Consider the following 17,958-nt stretch of genomic DNA (forward strand, 5'->3'; position numbering starts at 1 on the left):
ATTGAATTTACTGAAAAGAAAGTAAAATTGATCCTATGTATCGTATCATCCATAAAATTGCTTACAAAATAAAAAAACGTTCATAAAATATCATTATTTTACACTATTAACAAAAATTCAAAGTAGGACTCCAAAGAAATGTTAACTTGCTTCATTTTTCCATAGAAAAATTGAAAGAAATATCAATTGGATTCTGTTTCTTATCAGTTTTTATTCTACACAGATCGAGAGTACAGTTTGAATTTTATCTTGGAAGAGCTCATGAACAGAAAATCAAATTAAACAAGACGGTGGCCAATAAACTAAAAATTGATCAGTCAACTTTGTTGCGGTTAGTTTCGAGATATCAAGAGACCGGGGGATGTGATAGAAGGTCAATCGGTAACCACAACTGCAGGCGATAGCTTATTAAAACTACGAGCCTCAGGAAGAAGACATGTAACAGCAAGACAGCTTCAACAAGAGTTAGATTAAACTCGAAACGTAAGAGTACCTTCACAAACCATGAGAAATTTTTCATGCTGGAATTAGAACCAAAGTACATGATACTACTCCTTCACTGACCAGATTCACACGAGAGCATGCGAACTGAATTGTTCAAGATTGGAGCGATGTACTTACAACAAACATGTGTAGATTAGATTTATGTATTTCAGATCAAATAATACCTTTTTATCGAAGAGATGTAACATATAACATCACTCAATAATTCGTGTGACTATCACATAGATGGAGCTGCCATTGTCAAATCCATATGACGTTTATGAAGTACCAACTATCAAAAGACAATGTGTAAAATTTCATGACATTTCGATCAGTCAGAAAAAAGTGACAGTCATTTAAGTGAAGCTGCTTTGGTTATTTTCAAAACAATATCGTGTGTTAATTTATCATTGTTTCTTGATGAAAAAAGTACTGTACAATCTTAGCAATGACTTTAAAAGTGTTATCCAGACTCTCTATCTAAAAAAAAGCCATTTGTTATTGACTTGTTGAATTTAAACGTGTTCGTACAGATACCGATAATGCTGAATGTTCTGGTCGTCCAACGGAGGTGGTTACTCCAGAAGACATCGAAAAAGTCCACAAATTGGTTATATCTAATCGTAAATTGAAATTTCGTGAGATAGCTGAGGCAGCAAAAATATCAGAGGCACAATTATTTATAAAGATTTTACCATGAAAAAACTTTTTTCACAGTGGGTGCTGCGTTTACTCACAGTAGATCAACAACAAGAACGTGTTGATGATTCAGAGCAGTGTTTACAAGTAATAAAACAGATCAATATGTGACAATAGATGAAATATAGATCCATTACTTCACTCCGGAATCAAAACAATCACCATCTAAGTGAACTGCTGCTGAACCACGGCAACCAGTTCTGAAGCGTCTAAAGGTACAACAGTCAGCTGGGAAGTTTATGTCTTCAGTATTTTGGGATGCGCATGGAATATTGTTGAACGAATTTCTTCAAAAGGAAGAGAAAATCAAGAGCGAATACTACATACAGTTGTTGGATCTGGCCCCCAGTGATTATTAACTATTCGCTGATCTCAAGAAAATGGTCGCTGATTAGAAATTCAGCTCAAATTAAGAAGCAATCGCTGAAACTGAAGCGTATTCTGAGGCAAAAGACAAATCCTTCTAAAAGCACGTCATCGAGAAGTTAGAGAAGCATTGCAATCATTCTATTGCTCTTGAAGGAAATTACATGTATGAATAAAAAGGATTTTTGGTAGAAAATGTGTTTTTTCTTAGCTAGTCACATAACTTAAGTGAAAAAGGTTTGGATGTTTGGTTATCATGTTGTAGGGGAGAATATCTTTAAGCGCTCATGCTGAAATCGTACTTTTAGATAAATTATCAATAACTGCTCGTAGGTGTATTGGAGGGATTATTTTAGAGTCACAATTGTTCCTTGTTCCCCTTATATAGGCAATATCCTTGTATTAAAGCATGAAAACCCTATTGAGCATGTGATGGAACAATATTGACAGAGGTGTGAGACCCATAAATTTAATACCAGCTAGCCTTCAAGAACTGCAATAGCTTCTCATGATTGAGTCTGAAAATTTCGACCAAAATAACTTGGAGAACTTGATCAGAAGTATGACACGGCGATGTCGTGATATGATTAGAGCTCGAGGTGGCAACAAACGCTACTAATTTTGATTCATTTATTTTAAAATTTCAATTTGTACTGTATTTTTCGATTTCTAAGTTCTTTTTTAAATAGGATAGGTTGCAATGATCAGAAATGATTCATTTTAACATGCAAGTTTTAATGATTTTTATCAATAGTTGTGGCTTTATAGAGCTTTTTCATATAAAATAAAATATAAGAAAAAATAGAATATTGGGGTAATTAGGGAAAAATTACAAGTTTTTTCAGGAAAATAGCTTGAAGCTTTTAAGTTGTGCGGTTACGAAAATGCTTTGTTTGTGGTGGTGGTTACTTTGAACATTTTCCAGAGAAGACTTGTCTTCTTTTGGAGTGTTTCCATAAAGTTGATAGATTGCTTCATCTATTTTATCCTTCGTCATAAAACTTTGATCACATGAATGTTTCTTTAGGATACATATAGTATAACTAGAACTCATATATGGTCAAATCAGGTGAATGGGGTAGATATTAGTTCAATTATTGACGTAAAAACGCGTGACGATGCATTCTCGTGACGCACTTCTGCACACGGAGCTATTAATTGGAAACTAATTACTGACGCTAAACACTAACTGACTCAACGGGAAGTCACTACCAATATTATTCAATGGAACATAGCAGACGGTTAGTATAGTTAGTAACTGCTTGCCTTTGGTCTCACCATATTTGGCATCAATCTTGATAATTCACCAATAAGGTTTGGAGTCTTCCCGATGGTTTTCATAACATTATGGAAGAATTTGATTTTTAAGTAGTAGACTAAAAAATTTCGATTTCTCAAATTAAAAATTTACAAAAATGAATGTTGAATCAAAACGACATCCATCACAAGTCGAAAACTCTACAATTCGAATTTTTTGGTACCTTCCTCAAGGTTCTACTGTAAATAATCGAATCTACAGGGTTTGTCCGGAAAGTAATAGGACTGATTTTCTTCCGCCGCGATTGTACTTCAGAGCGTGCGCGCGCCGACTGGATTCGGTAGAGGGCGTTCCTAGGTAACAAACGAGCGGCTGGTCAGTTGTCTCCGAGCACCTGGAGAGTCAGAACAGGCATTTTCGCGCGACGTGTTTCTGTGAGTTGTGCAAGCCGAAAATGCAGCGTTCGTTAGAGCAGAGGTACGCGATTAAATTCTGTGTGAAACTCGATAAATCTGCGACAGAGACGTTTGATATGATCAAGCAGGCTTACCCAGATGTTGCTTTAGCAAGAAGTGGTGTGCTTCGGTGGCACCAGGCCTTTTTGGAGGGCCGGGAAGAGGTGTGACTCGTGTGCGCAAAGTTTTGAACACAGACCGTCGACTAAGTATTCGTTTGATTGCCCAGATGTTAAATTTATCAAAATCTGTGGTTCATGACATTGTGACGGAGCATTTGAACATGCGCAAGATGTGTGCGAAGATGGTCCCAAAAGTGCTCACTGACGACCTGACTAAGGCCGGCATTCCAACGCTTCCGCAGCCGCCCTACAGCCCAGATGTGGCCCCCAGGACTTTCTTTTGTTTCCTCGCCTGAAAAGGCCAATGACAGGCAAGCATTTCGAGACGACAGAGGGGATCCAAGCAGCATGCACCGCCGCTCTCAAGGCTATTCCGGAGAATGCCTTCCGTGACGCCTTCAATGCTTGGAAATCGCGCTGGCAGCGCTGCATCGACGCAGAAGGAGCCTATTTTGAAAGTTTTTAAAGAATTGTAACGATTGGCTCAATAAATTTTTTTAAATCGACTCAGTCCTATTACTTTCCGGGCAAACCCTGTATATTAGTTTTAACTCGACTTGAAATACAAACTGATGATGTGCGACATCATGAATTGATTATCATCACAAAGAATTTATTCGATGCAATAAATCACATCTTCCAAGCAAAAAAATTATTTCATGACATAATGTTAATTCAACAAACGATTGTGCAATAGAGAATGGTGTAATGCTATGGAATAACATTAACTAGCGAAAGTTTTATATCATTATTTATTATCAGTGCTAGATGAATCCATGAAGAATCACTAATAAGGCAAGGACAGATAAATTAAGAGTGATTTTTATAATTAAATAGCTCTTTGTTTTTTCTTTGTTTGCATTAATCTTGTTAATAATATCAATGACATATTGTTAACGTATACAGGATAATTTGTTTAACTGTTTTATAATGATTTTTTTGTGTATTATGCAGGATTTATTTTCTTATTGACACAATATTTAGTAGTACTACTATACGAACACTCCTAACCCAACATTTAACCCGGAGCATCTACAGAAAAAATACCACTTCATTCACCCTTTACTTCCCCAAACTCTACGGCCTATTTAGCGCCACTTAGCATTTTTGTACTTTCCTCGATGTTGGAAATATTTCACCACAGTTCTCATTCCCAATCCCGGCAAAGACCTCACTTAATCTTAGTCTTCGAACGTCTAATCAAAGACATAATCTGGAACTTCTGGCCTGGACAAAATATAATTCTAAAACTTCAATTCGGATTGACACTCTAGACACAACCACATCAACTTTCGAACTACCATAACTCAAGCAATCAACCGAAAACACAACGCCACCGTCATCTTCACGAATGTCCAGAAGGATTTCGGTCAGGTTTAGCTTGTCGAACTTATTGAGAAGGCTTTGACTATTCGATTGCCGTATCTGATAATGAATTCGATTTATTCATATCTTACTGACCACTCCATTAGTGTCGGAGTCAGGTATTGCTCATTACAACAACCCCCCTTATCTGCATTCCACAAGGGTGAATACTAGCCCTCCTATATATCATTTATGCGTATGATATCCCAGCTATACGTTACTCTTCGAAAAATATCGAATTGTCTGCGGACAATACCTCTCTAATTGCTTCCCCCCAAGACACACGCTCTCAATTCTCCAAATAAACGAAGCTATTGTCTTGCAGCATCCCAATACCCGGAGCATACAACTTCCACCTACAAAATTTCCACTTGATCCTTTGGGGAGAAGTCTTGATATCCGCAAAGAAGCTGAGTAAGATTCACTCACACTCTGGACAATATACGGATGTGAGTCTGCCTTATAAAGGCAGTCGGAGGAAAATTTAGACGAATCTACTCTCTTACCTTACTACCTTTAAACCTAGATCCGTCTCATAATCGTATATAAAGTAAATGCCTACTGCACCTTACCTGAATATCTCCTCAAAAAGCTCTTGTCTTGCGAGCAGTCTATTTTTTGTACTGCTAATACAAGTGCTGTTTCAAGTAAGACGTTTAGCTTCATCCTCAGAGGATGGTAACTTGATGATCGAAACGCGCTTCAGACAATGTAATTGTAGGCGTTAGTATAGGAATCAACATCACCAACCCTGCGGAAATTCCAACTTAGGTCTCAAATAAAATATGTATACCCACAATAACTCGAGTCTCAATAAGAATGATCAGACACTGTTTATAGTACAACTGCTGAAAATATTTCTACCCAATATGGCTTAGAATGAAATCTGGAAATTAGTTTTTATATCAGTGTGTGTCTCGCTAGAAAGCGTAATAAATTAAAAATAAATTTGAGTAGCCAAATCAATTAATTAAGAAACATTTTGCTAATATTTGATATTACAAATTTCAGTCAATTAAGGAGTAGGGGAGAGTGGGAACTTGTGCGATGAAGCCGCTTATAACTTTGCTTCTACCTAATCGATTTTTTCGACACTTTATATTTCTGGAACCAGTTCTTCTCACAAATACGATAGAGGTATTTTTGACTTAACCCAATGAGTCACATACTCGTTAAAGGGGGTTATTTGCTTTTTTGCTCTAAACACGCTGTTTTCCTTCAAAAAAAAAACTCAAATTACGAAAATTTTCTTGCTCTTAGAATGTGATAAGCAATTTACTCATAACCTAACATGACTAACGTGAAAATTGTTAAATGCTGAAGCTTCATTCATTAGTATATCTTAGTGTATAATAATAATTCTAGCAACCGCTAGAATTTAAACTAGCTCACTAACTCAAACGACTTGTTCCTATTGAGCCTTACCACTAAATTGGGTATGTAGAAGATCGATTAACCTTAATGTTCCTTTGTTCATGGCTACTGGCAAAGTTGGCTATGGTCTGGTCAACAGTTTCTACATCAGGGTCCCTATGGAGATCGCTGTTATGGCAATAGCAAGGTGAATCAATGATCTTAATTTTAGAAATGTACATACCCTATAACCAAACGGGTCTCAATATCTGTTCATAGAAAAGGAGTTTGTTGTTTATGGACAATTTTTTTCCTTTTTTTTGTATATCTTCTAAAATTTTATTCGAAGATCATTCTTATTAACGTGGACTTTTCAAGTAAAGTTTAGTGTCAAGTGTTATTTCTAAATACTTTTCATTGTTACTACAAAAAATTTGAGCATTTTTTATTGTCACCAGAATATTTTGTTTTCATTCAAATTAATAATAAGCCATTTATTGGTCTAGATACTAATCAGGTCTATGGATGTTTGTAATTTAGTATTATCTTTTCCGGGGTTTTTTCCAATCAACCAAATAGCAGTATCATGACCTCATACTCGTTCAAGGGCGCTATCTGATTTTTTAAATTTAGTTATCTTTGAAAATGTTAAATAATAGCATGCAGTTTTAATGACGGATTCAAAAAGTAGAACTATTTAACAATAGGCTAATAAAAACTGCATGACAATATTCTTCTCTTGTCATTAATATGAAAAAAGAAGTAAACATTTCAAAAATCTCTCTGGATTATATTATATTATATTATGGATGAAGGAACTAGTGAAATAGATGGCATCTTCAGTAACTTAGGACTAAATTCAAAAGGTTACTACATATCTATCACTAGTTATTAGGTATTACTTCTAGTTATCAACTATTTAGATAAAGTCTAATCAATTATATTTCAATAGAACATACTGAATATGAAAATTGTACCCGATTTTGGTTTTAACGTATTCACTTATTTCCTTTTATGTTTGTTTAACTATTGAAATGTTCAAAGTGAAGAAAATCTAAAGTGAGAGCGCCACTTTGAGATTATTATTACTGTAAATACTTCTATTTCTTGGTCATTTAGAATCACGTACCCTCATATTATACTGTAAAATATCATGTATTATACAGTTGACCTTTTGTATATGTATACAGATAAAGGTTGCGTACCTATTGCGAATGTTTTAAAGATGCATCTTGTAATTGGATTTAAACACGATAAGCTTAATAATAGGTTGATTTGGTTCGGTGATAAACGTGGGATGGTATTTTGTTTACAGTTAGATATAGACAATCTTTTAATAGATAGAAAAATTTCTAATACTTCAATATTCCTAATATAATTTCCAAAAGTATAAGATACGAAGGAACGTTTTTTAAAATAGAGAGAGAGAAATGCTTTATTGTCAAAAATTTTCAAAAGCTTCATTGACAAAAGCTTGTAAAAACTGGAAAACAAACATTAAAATAAGTAAATAAAATGAAATTTCAATATACAGAAAGAAACCATAATGAGTAACTAAATTATTGGCACTAGTAATAGGTTATAATTAGTATATAAGTCCGTGGCAAAAATTAAACCAGTATGCAGTATGCCCGAAATTAAATATTATTATGTATTAAAATAAAAGTCGTTTACAGATTAGAAGGCACTTTCCAGTGAACATGTCCTCAAATAATAGCGGAATGCGGGAAAAGGTGATATCGATTCGACTTTAATTGGCAAGTGATTGTGCTTTTTTTTTAATTGTATAATATTGAGCCCTTAACTAAGATAACCCGGATAGCCGTTCAACGACCTTCCTCAAATTGGAGAGGAGTGCTTACCAATTAGGCAAGCGGATTCAAAGATGAATAAGGAAGGAAGAGTTAGAATCTTTCAAAGAAGTCTCTGTAGTGAGCCCTGCTGTTTAGTAAATATCTAACAGCTTTCTTTTGTAATTTGAATATTCGCTCAAATTGAGCCGCATCACACGTACCCCAGAAGTGCATATCGGAGAAGCGACTCAATAAGGGCATAATAAATTATTATGGAGATGAATAAGTAAAGAAGATTAGAATCGCACCATGATTTAACGGCGATTAGGTCACTAGATGTAGTCCTATGAAATGCCGGGAGATCAGGTTTGCTCCAAGAGAAACTAGTGTCGTCTGCAAATAAACATATTTTATTAATGATGTCGTTTATAAACAGAAGAGACAAAATAGGGCCTAGTACTGAGCCTTGGGGCACTCCTCATTCTATTGGCTTGCAAGAAGACATCGTTGTATGAACCCTTACAAGCTGACTTCTGTTGGTAAGGTATGACTTGAACCATACGAGAGAAAATAGCTTCATTAGTGCATGTGCTATGTGAAAACCCAAATTGATGGGAAGCGAGAATTTTATATTCAAACAGAAATGATAAAAGCCTCTTTTTGACTAATCTTGGATGACGTGGGAAGTAGCAATAATTCGATGCTTGGTTTTCATCTCTTCCTTTATGAAGGAATATAATTATAGCCGTGTCAAGGCAATTGGGAAAAGTGCCATTTTGAAATGAAATGTTAACTAAAGTGGAAAGGTGATTTATTGAAAATATTTTCAATGAAAGTCCATCTCTTACATTTATTTTGGATGTCATTAATTGTACTGCGAAGCTCTGCTAGAACTAATGAAGAAACTGGCAAGTTGGCATTAGCATAAGAGAGATAAGAAAGCGAATCATGAGAAGGAGGTAGAGAATTTGAAAAATTTTGGCTACATTCACAAAGTAATTATGAAGATGAAGTAGGAGATTATGCTCGATGAAGAAGGCTTATTTCTTAGATCATTCACAATGGACCATGTTTCTTTAGAAACATTACGAGAATTGGCCAGTCTCCTATTATAATAAATATCTTTGTCAGCTTTTGTCTTATGATAAATTTTTCTGTATAGTCTCACGTAATTTTTGAAGAAGACACTATCGGAGAATTTCCTTAGGTGAGATTAAAATCGCACATTCTTTGCAGATTTACGTAAACCTTGAAGAGGACCACAGTTTATTCTGCTTAGTACAATAATTAAAATAATACGCCCGAGGAGAAAAGAATTTGATTCCAAACTAGTTAGTGTTTTCATGAATCTAGAAAATTTGAAGTCCAAATCACCAGAGAGCATGTTTTAGTCAGTCGTTTGACAACTGTGCTTGAAGTTTTGAAAACTTTTTTCTGAAAAGATAGGGCATAATTTGTGAGAAGTATTTTAAGTATTGGATGTTAGACAGTACAGTCGGTGGATTCTGAATCATACGATGACCCGACAAAGTCTATAAAACTAGAACTGGTCTTACTTTTTCTGACTGGTACCAGAGGAATCAAAAATTGACTGAAGATATTCTTGACCACCACACTCACTGGAATAATCAATATTGAGATCGCCACATATAATTAGTTTGCTTTTTAGAGGTAAGGACTTCAGTAAGGTCAGTAGTTTGTGACAGAAAGTATGCACGTCAGCGTCACGTGTTCTGTAAATACAAACAATATAAAGGTCATAAGTCTTGTGGTAGACGATAGAAAATTTGATTACTTTCTCAGATATCAAATCATTGAACTGTGTTATTTCGGAAAAGTCGTTGTATGTGGACATGAACTATATTTCAATATGAAAAGATTTGAAACGAAACATAATCTTGGATTATGAAAAATTTAAAATTTATTCAAAAAGTTTAGAGCTCCTAGGTTAGGTTAGTGCGGACAACTTCGACCTAGATTGGACGTGGTTCACTCTAGAACATGAGCTCCAATATGTTACCCTCTAATTCCACAATTTGGAAACTTAGTAAACTACATAAAGCAAACCACTCAGTAACTATCACACTTTTTGCAAGTCTATCTGCTTCAGAGTTCTCTTTCACTTCAAACTTTCCAGATACTTAGTAGAGTCTCAGAGTTTTACGAGTCCAGAAGAGTGTCTTATTACCACTTTTGATTTTTCATGCTCTTTTTTCAAGATTTGTCATGAGATTGTTGTGTTTGTGATTGATTCAACATTTTCACTTATTACTCTAGCAGCCTTCTCGACTACGTACATTTCCGCTTAAAGAATATTACATCTAGTTTTCAGTCTATACGACTCTAGATTCTACTACGTAGTGATCGCTGCCAATTTCTGGTCCTCGTTATACTTTTGTGTCTTTCTATGATGTCCTTCTATCACTACGCAATAAATTATTGATTTTCCGTTTCTGCTTATCACTTTTCCAGTGTATTTGAGGATATATTCATGCTAAAATGATGTATTCATCAACGACGTCTGATTTCTAAATACTGAAATTCCTGTTTTCAGAATAAAGACTATTTATAATAATATAATGATAATATATATTATTCAGCTATCACGTGAACAGTCATCAAGTCCATAATCACATATGCAGCGCTTGTTTGATAGTCGAAATCTGAATAAATAACAGCCCAGAAAAAGCTAAACAAGATTCATAGGATAATCTGTCTCGGTATTACAGGGATAATGTCAATTTGCTTTACTTCATCCTTAGAGTTTAGGAAAGCAGGTCTCCTGTGTACCTTATAAACTGAAGCTAGGAAATCTGTCAGATCATATAAAGAACTATTTAACTCACAACTCCAGCTAGCAGCCCAAACTGCTACACCAAAAACAGAAAAAAGGAAGCACTCGAAATAAAGAGAGTGATAGCAGAAAAGGGATAGGCTCTGGCAAGATGGCAAAGGAGCCACTTTTCTGCAGACAAAAACAACTTCAATCAAATTATTCATAAATTGAGGGAAAATCTTGAAGAAATGAGAAATTTGAGAAATACGTAGCTAAATTAACACGAACAGATAATTCCATTTGGAAGCTAATAAAAAATTCAAAAAAGCTCAAGATAACAAACCCATCTGTATGATAAAGCGAACACGAACAGTAGGCTAAAAGCGACAAAGAAAAAGCAGATTAATTTGTAAATCATCTCACTCAGTCTTCCAGCCACTAAGTCACGAGGTATGCCAAGAAGTAGAGCAAATGTAATAAAAACAAGATGCTTGATAAAAGCATTGACTTCAAAAGAAGTACACAATGAAATAAACTCAAAAAAGCACCAACCGCTAAAATTCTGAAAGAATTCTACAATTCTGAGACTCGGATACTGGCCAAAATCATATGAAGCTGAACAAATCATATTGATTGGTGAACCAGGGAAAGACCCAACCAACGTGTCATTTTACCATCCAATAAGCCTTCTACCTACAATGTCCTTAAATAATTTCTCCTACATAGAATAATTGACAACTTACGACCACAGAAATGGATCCCCTGCCATCAATTTGGATTCCGACAAAAGCATTCGGGAGTGCAACAGTTCTAAATACTTAGGAATCTATCTAGATAAAAAACTGGAAACAACGCATCACAAAAAAAAAAGAAAACAACTTGATATAAAATCAAGAGAACTATATTGGTTGATAGGAAGAAAATCCAAAATCTCACTTGAAAACAAAGTCCTTATCTACAAGCCTATATGGACATATGGAATAAAGCTATGAGGTAATGCTTCCAAATCTAATATAAATATTATTCAGAGATTCCAATATAAAATACTTCGTCAACTAGTAGATGCTCCAAGGTATGTAACAAATCACACCATTCACGTGGAGCTGGGAGTGCTCACTGTACAAAAAGTTATCCAACAGAGGATCATCAAACACCACAAAACTATAGGAATCCACCAAAATCGACTACTAAAGGACTTTTTAACGCCACAAAACGTAAAAAGACTGAAAAAAGTTGGCCAATAAACCTAATATGAGGTATAAGAGGTGGCATCACTGGATGTAAGCTTCACCAAGACACTATAGATGTTAGATTATCTAGAACTCGCGAGCTAATTAACCCATATAATGTATAAAATTTTCTGATTATTAATAAAAACTTGTTATAAAAAAAGGTGATCTAAGAGTTCTAGAGCTAATACACCTATAAAGCCAAACCAATGGACCAAATGCATAGCATGTTGGACAAAGATACTCCATTTGAAGTGATAATTGAAGACCGCTAATAATGGGCCAACAAAAATCTGCCGCTAGTTCTAAATGTATCTCTCTGGCACACAGACAGTTCGATGGTTACGCAAGGAGCTGGATTCGGCATTGCTGCACTACATTGCAAGCTCTCAATGCAATAAACAAATGTGCTCAGGAGTATTTGGATAGAAACCCCTCTAAAAAGGCACATCTAGATTATCTCAGATAGCCAAGCGACTAGAAGGACCTGAAAGCTATTGAGTGTACGTCCAAACTAGTGTGGGAGTGTAAACAAACTCTAAAAGCGCTAGCTAACAAAAACAAAGTTACCCTAATGTTACTTCGAGACCACCAGGGTATACCAGAAAATGAAGAAGCAGATAGCCTTGCCAAAAAAGGGGCAACGACTCCAAACCTTCGACCAGAGCCCTACTGTGACTTCACAAGACGTTACTTCAATAACAAACTAAACGAATGGCTGAAGAATCAGATGAAGCCTTATTGGAGAAACACTCCAGACCTAAGATTCATAACCATATCAGTTAAGAAGTCTGAAGAGCTTCTCGTAATAACTCGAAACGACATCAAACTGGTGGTCGGTCTTCTGGCACACCTAGGGGGGACACTAAAACCACAAAAAATAACCTGCTTTTGGAGGAGTCTATGTAATTTGGAAGCAGAACAATAAGATGTCTTGTACAAGTATAGAAGTAGAGTGGCTGTAAAACCAAAACGACTCTCCAAAACCATATACAATAAGCAAAATGTATCACATACAGATGTTTTGGAAGATTTATTTCTATTTCTAAATCAAATAAGTTCTCAGAGCTCATAATTTCAATAGTCGAGGTCATCGTGTTCGGAGTTGTTGGTTCCAGTGGTGATGCCATCTGATAACAATATTCACACTGGTGTTAATTCTACCGACATTTTGTCGGGCTCTCGTACTCAACTGCTTTTTCATGCTCTGTATGATAAAATGATTTCTCCTCTTATACTACTTCGAATATATTAGAATAGTTCGATTTGTGAAGCATTTTCAAAAAAAAAAATCAACAAATAAATCAAGTCTTTTATTTACGATAAATAAGCACATGAAATAATTTTGAAATACGAAGAAACTTCCAGAAATAACGGATATAGCTTTCTAGCAAACATTGTCCACTGCAAAATAGTCTATATGACAACTAAAGCATTTATCCCACTTATGATTCCACATAGCAGATGTTTTCAGATTCCAGATTGTTTTGTTAGACTTCTTCAATGTTGTCTAGTCCCTTGTGAAATGTGATTGGGAAGGGGGGCAATTCTACAAAGGACTCACTTCGAGTTTAACCCTTTTGCTCTGGGCCATTTAAATGCAATGCTAGATTCCGGTGCCAAAGTTGAAATAAGAAAGTATATTCTCAAATAATTGTGGTTATTGAATATTATGAATTCATTTGACGAGATCAAAAAGGCTTTTGACGTGGTAAATTATCCTCTCTGCGGCAGATTGTAGGCTCTGAGGAGACCCCCAGACGCTTTGAAATGTTGTTAAAGAACGCAGTTGTATTAAAGAGCTCCAATTTAATGGAATAAGTAAGCTGAGACAACTAGTGGTCTAATAATGCCTAGTAAAAAAAGGAGCTCGCAGGGATGTTGCAGATATATCAAATATCAAAAAGAACTGACAGAAATGTAAAATGATGAGTTAGTTAAAACTTTATTTAATATAAAAGAAGCGATGGCATGGATTTGTGAGGAAACGGATATCAAATTCAATTGAATGTGCAAGAAAACTGTTGATACAATTTCCATCCTAATATTTTGCTGAATGTGGATTTAATTTACTGATAAAAAAAATCATCTAGATATTAACAGAACGGTGAGACTTGAGACTGAAGCCAACTAAATTGGAACCTAACATATCTCTGTGCGGCAAACATCAAGCGCAATGATTTCACTAAAATTAAAATATTAAATTGATATAGAAGAAATATTTATAGAAATTATATCGAATTTGAATGCTTGTTTTTCATTATATGAAAATTTATCTACTGCGTTTCGTTAACAATTTCCCAAAATCTATCATTTAAGTTTCTTAACTGAACAATCAATTTTTTAATATTAAAAATTATGTATTTGCTACATAAGGGGGCATAAGAATTTTAAAATGCATTGCCCAGAAAAAGTTGGAAAACACTGGTCTAATTGGAGTCTTATCAATGTCTCTTTTCAAATGAGGAGGTTTAAAAAAGGTCAGGGGAGTAAGTTGCGCAGGGCAGTGTAACAATGTTATTTTTAACTAAAAAGGGATAATTTTTTCAACACTCCAAATAGAAGGTTTTATCAACTTTCTCAGCATGGACATCATCGTTTCATCGTTGCTTTTAATCTGACTCATGACCACAACTCAACACTGACCTTTTACAAAAAATCTGGAATAGTTTCAGTCGGTTCCTTGGACGAAATGTTTCATTTCGATCTTCTCCCTTATTGTCCATCGGAGACTGAAGAAAAGATTTCCAACTACCTCTTAGTTATAAAGCTCCAAGATAACCCAATACTCACTAACAGTTTCTCAATTCTCACTAAACGGTCTGTGAGCTCCAGAACTTGAGTTTGTTATCAATCTACTCTTTAGACACGTGCAAATGACTAGTCGAGTTTTTATCATAATGTCGTCTTGGAACTTGTACTGAACATTAAAACTATTTCTGTAGCATTTTAACCAAGTAGAGCTATCTAACGTTTCTTAGAAGAAATTATTCTTAAGAAAGTTCCACCCACGGCAATGCTACACCAGTTATTATTGTGTCCCACTAGTACAAAATTTACTAGGTGTTTGTCGTATATCTCTTTTAGTATATTTTCCAACTTTACCATCTGGGAAGACCTAATGATTATTATTTTTCATGGATACTTTCCTACTACCTAGATTTGTGAATTAATATTTGCTTCTTAATAAAAAAAATCCCCTACAAGAATTTACATATCATATATTCTCTTCTCTCCAAGCTGGAAAACCTTAAAATCTCTTCGAGAAGATAGATCAAATAATCTTATATCGCCAATAACATTAGAAAAATGGGATGATGATGGGATAAATTGTTTACAGAAACAAGACCAGAGTTCAAAAATCAAAAACAGGACAATATAAACATCATCACATCTCCGCTTAGAATTACAATTAAAGAAGTAAAAGACATTTGTCAGTCACTAAAGAATCGGAAATCTCCAGGCCCGGGTCAAATAGCACCAGAGTTAATTAAAAATGGCACTGAAAAACTTTTTTTCTCATCTGCAAATGCTTTTCCAGAAGTGTATAAATGGTGAAGCGCTACCCCAAGAGTGGAAAACATCTTATATGACTACCGTATATAAAAAAGGGGACTGAGAAAATTGCGACAACTACCGGGGACTTACAGTGCTGTGTACAATATCCAGAAATGGAAAAATCATAAAAAATAAAATCGAACAGGAATATTGCAACATGGAGGCAGAAGAACAGGCAGGCTTTAGAGCGGGGAGGTCGACTATTGATCATTTATTTACGATTTCGTAAATAATTGATAAGAAAACCGCCAAAAATCAAGAACTCCACCTTTTGTATGTTGACCTTGAAAAAGCATATGACAGCGTACCGCAAACAAAACTATGGGATGCCTTGGAAATAACAAATATAAATGCGGCACTAATAAAAGCAGTACAAAAGCTTTATGAAAACAGTAAATCACAAGTAAAAATAGGAAACAAGATCTCAAAAGGATTATCCATAAATAAAGGATTAAAACAAGGATGCTGTCTGTCGCCCACACTCTTCAAGATATACCTGGAACACGCACTAGCACACTGGAAAAGGAAATGTAAGAACATGGGCATTCCACTAATTCCACACTATATACCCTGTGTTTTGCAGATGACCAAATAATCTTGGCACAGGACTACGAAGACTTAGAATATATGACAAGAAAGCTAGTAGAGGAATACAGGAAATGGGGTCTAGAAGTAAATTTTAGTAAAACGGAATATATGTGTATTGGAGGAGAACAACAAAATTTAATACTTGAAGAAACACAACAAAAAATAAGTCATTGTACAAAATACAAATACCTAGGCATGATCATCACTAATGAGGAAGATGAGATGAAGCAATAGCACAAAGAAATAACCAAGGAAGACAAGCAATAAGACAAGTAAATAGTGTATTGTGGGACAAACAAATATCCAAGGAAAACAAACATCGAATATACAATAGCATAATAAAAAGTATAACAACATATAGTAGCGAAGTCTGGCCTCCAAAAGAAAAAACAGTCAAAATGCTTGAAGCCACAGAAATGGATTATTGGAGACGCGTGGCAGGAATATCAAGACTGGAAAAAATAAGAAACGACAGAATCAGGGAGATCATGAAAGTGCAACACACGATTACGGAAGACATTAGGGTGAATCAGTTCAGATGGTACGGACATGTCCAAAGAATGCCTGAAGACCGCATACCCAAACAAATTTTAAATTGGGCACCACAAGGAAGAAGAAAGAGAGGAAGACCAAGATTACATTGGAGAGAAGGTATCGAGAAGGATATTCGAGAGAGAGGATTGGAAGAAAATCTTTGGGAAGATCGAGAAAAATGGAAACTGGGAATCGAAAGACGGCGAAGAACGTTTTAACTCGATTAATATATATATATATATATATATATATATATATATATATATATATATATATATATATATATATATATTCTCTTCTCTAGGATGATAATTTTTTTGCACGTTGTGTACCTACATTTAATAATTACCTAAGCATTTGAAAGTGAAAACAACTGATGTGGGAACTTCATGATCACCCATTTTTTTCAAACATACGTTTTTAGTTTATTAATATCAAAATAATTACAGTATTAAGACTCACGAAAGTAAACTAGTTCCGCCTCTGTTAGATCGGTGCATGAATTCTTAATAACCTCAACTGAATACGGATGTAAACATTATAGTATGAACTTTTAGTAACAATATTTCTTATCAACAAGGAAATGGTATTAATGTAAGTTCATAGTCAGATATAATAATAATTCGCAATGAAAAACATTAAGAAAATGATGATAATCATTATTATACCTTAGAAATTGAGTTCAGCGACAGTCTAATTTCAGTTCAGTTTATATAAACTGCAAAGGCGTACCCAGGATTCCAGCTAGGAGGGGGGGGGGCAGCTCGTACCTGTTTCGAAAATATGGTCGGTCGGTTAAATTATGATACAAAATAAAATTTATATATTATATATATAAATTTTTCTATGACGGTCTTTTCAATAAAATCACTATTTTCCTTCAAATAATTGCGATGTACGCTCATCAGATATAAGCCCGTTAGCTTTTCTTCTCCCATGGTGCTTCTAAGCCACGTTTTAACTCTTCGCAGCATACTGAAGGACCGTTCTACGGTCACCGTGGTGCATGGGATAGTACTTAAAATAATCAATGCCTTTCTGACAGCATGGTAAAAAATGTTGGCTCCGTTGAACAGATCAACTACTTCTATGTCCCTCAATTGATCATCTGATAAAGCCTTCTCCACCCATAAATTATGCCAAAGATTCAGTTCTCCGGTGATATCCAGGTTATAAAATTCTTGGAATAATTCTGTGTTCTTGTGTAAGTCTGTAATGCTGGTTTTGGTGATATACAAGGGATGTAGCTTACTTAAAGCAAACGCCGGAGTATTTTCTTGGGAGAATCGAATAATCAACGATTGAATGAGTGAATCAGTGTATAGTATTATCAGGGAACGCCGCAAATATCGTTATCATTTTCTGATGGCGGATTACTG

The sequence above is a fragment of the Diorhabda sublineata genome, chromosome 5 (genome assembly GCF_026230105.1).
Source record: "Diorhabda sublineata isolate icDioSubl1.1 chromosome 5, icDioSubl1.1, whole genome shotgun sequence".
NCBI classification, from domain to species: domain Eukaryota; kingdom Metazoa; phylum Arthropoda; class Insecta; order Coleoptera; family Chrysomelidae; genus Diorhabda; species Diorhabda sublineata.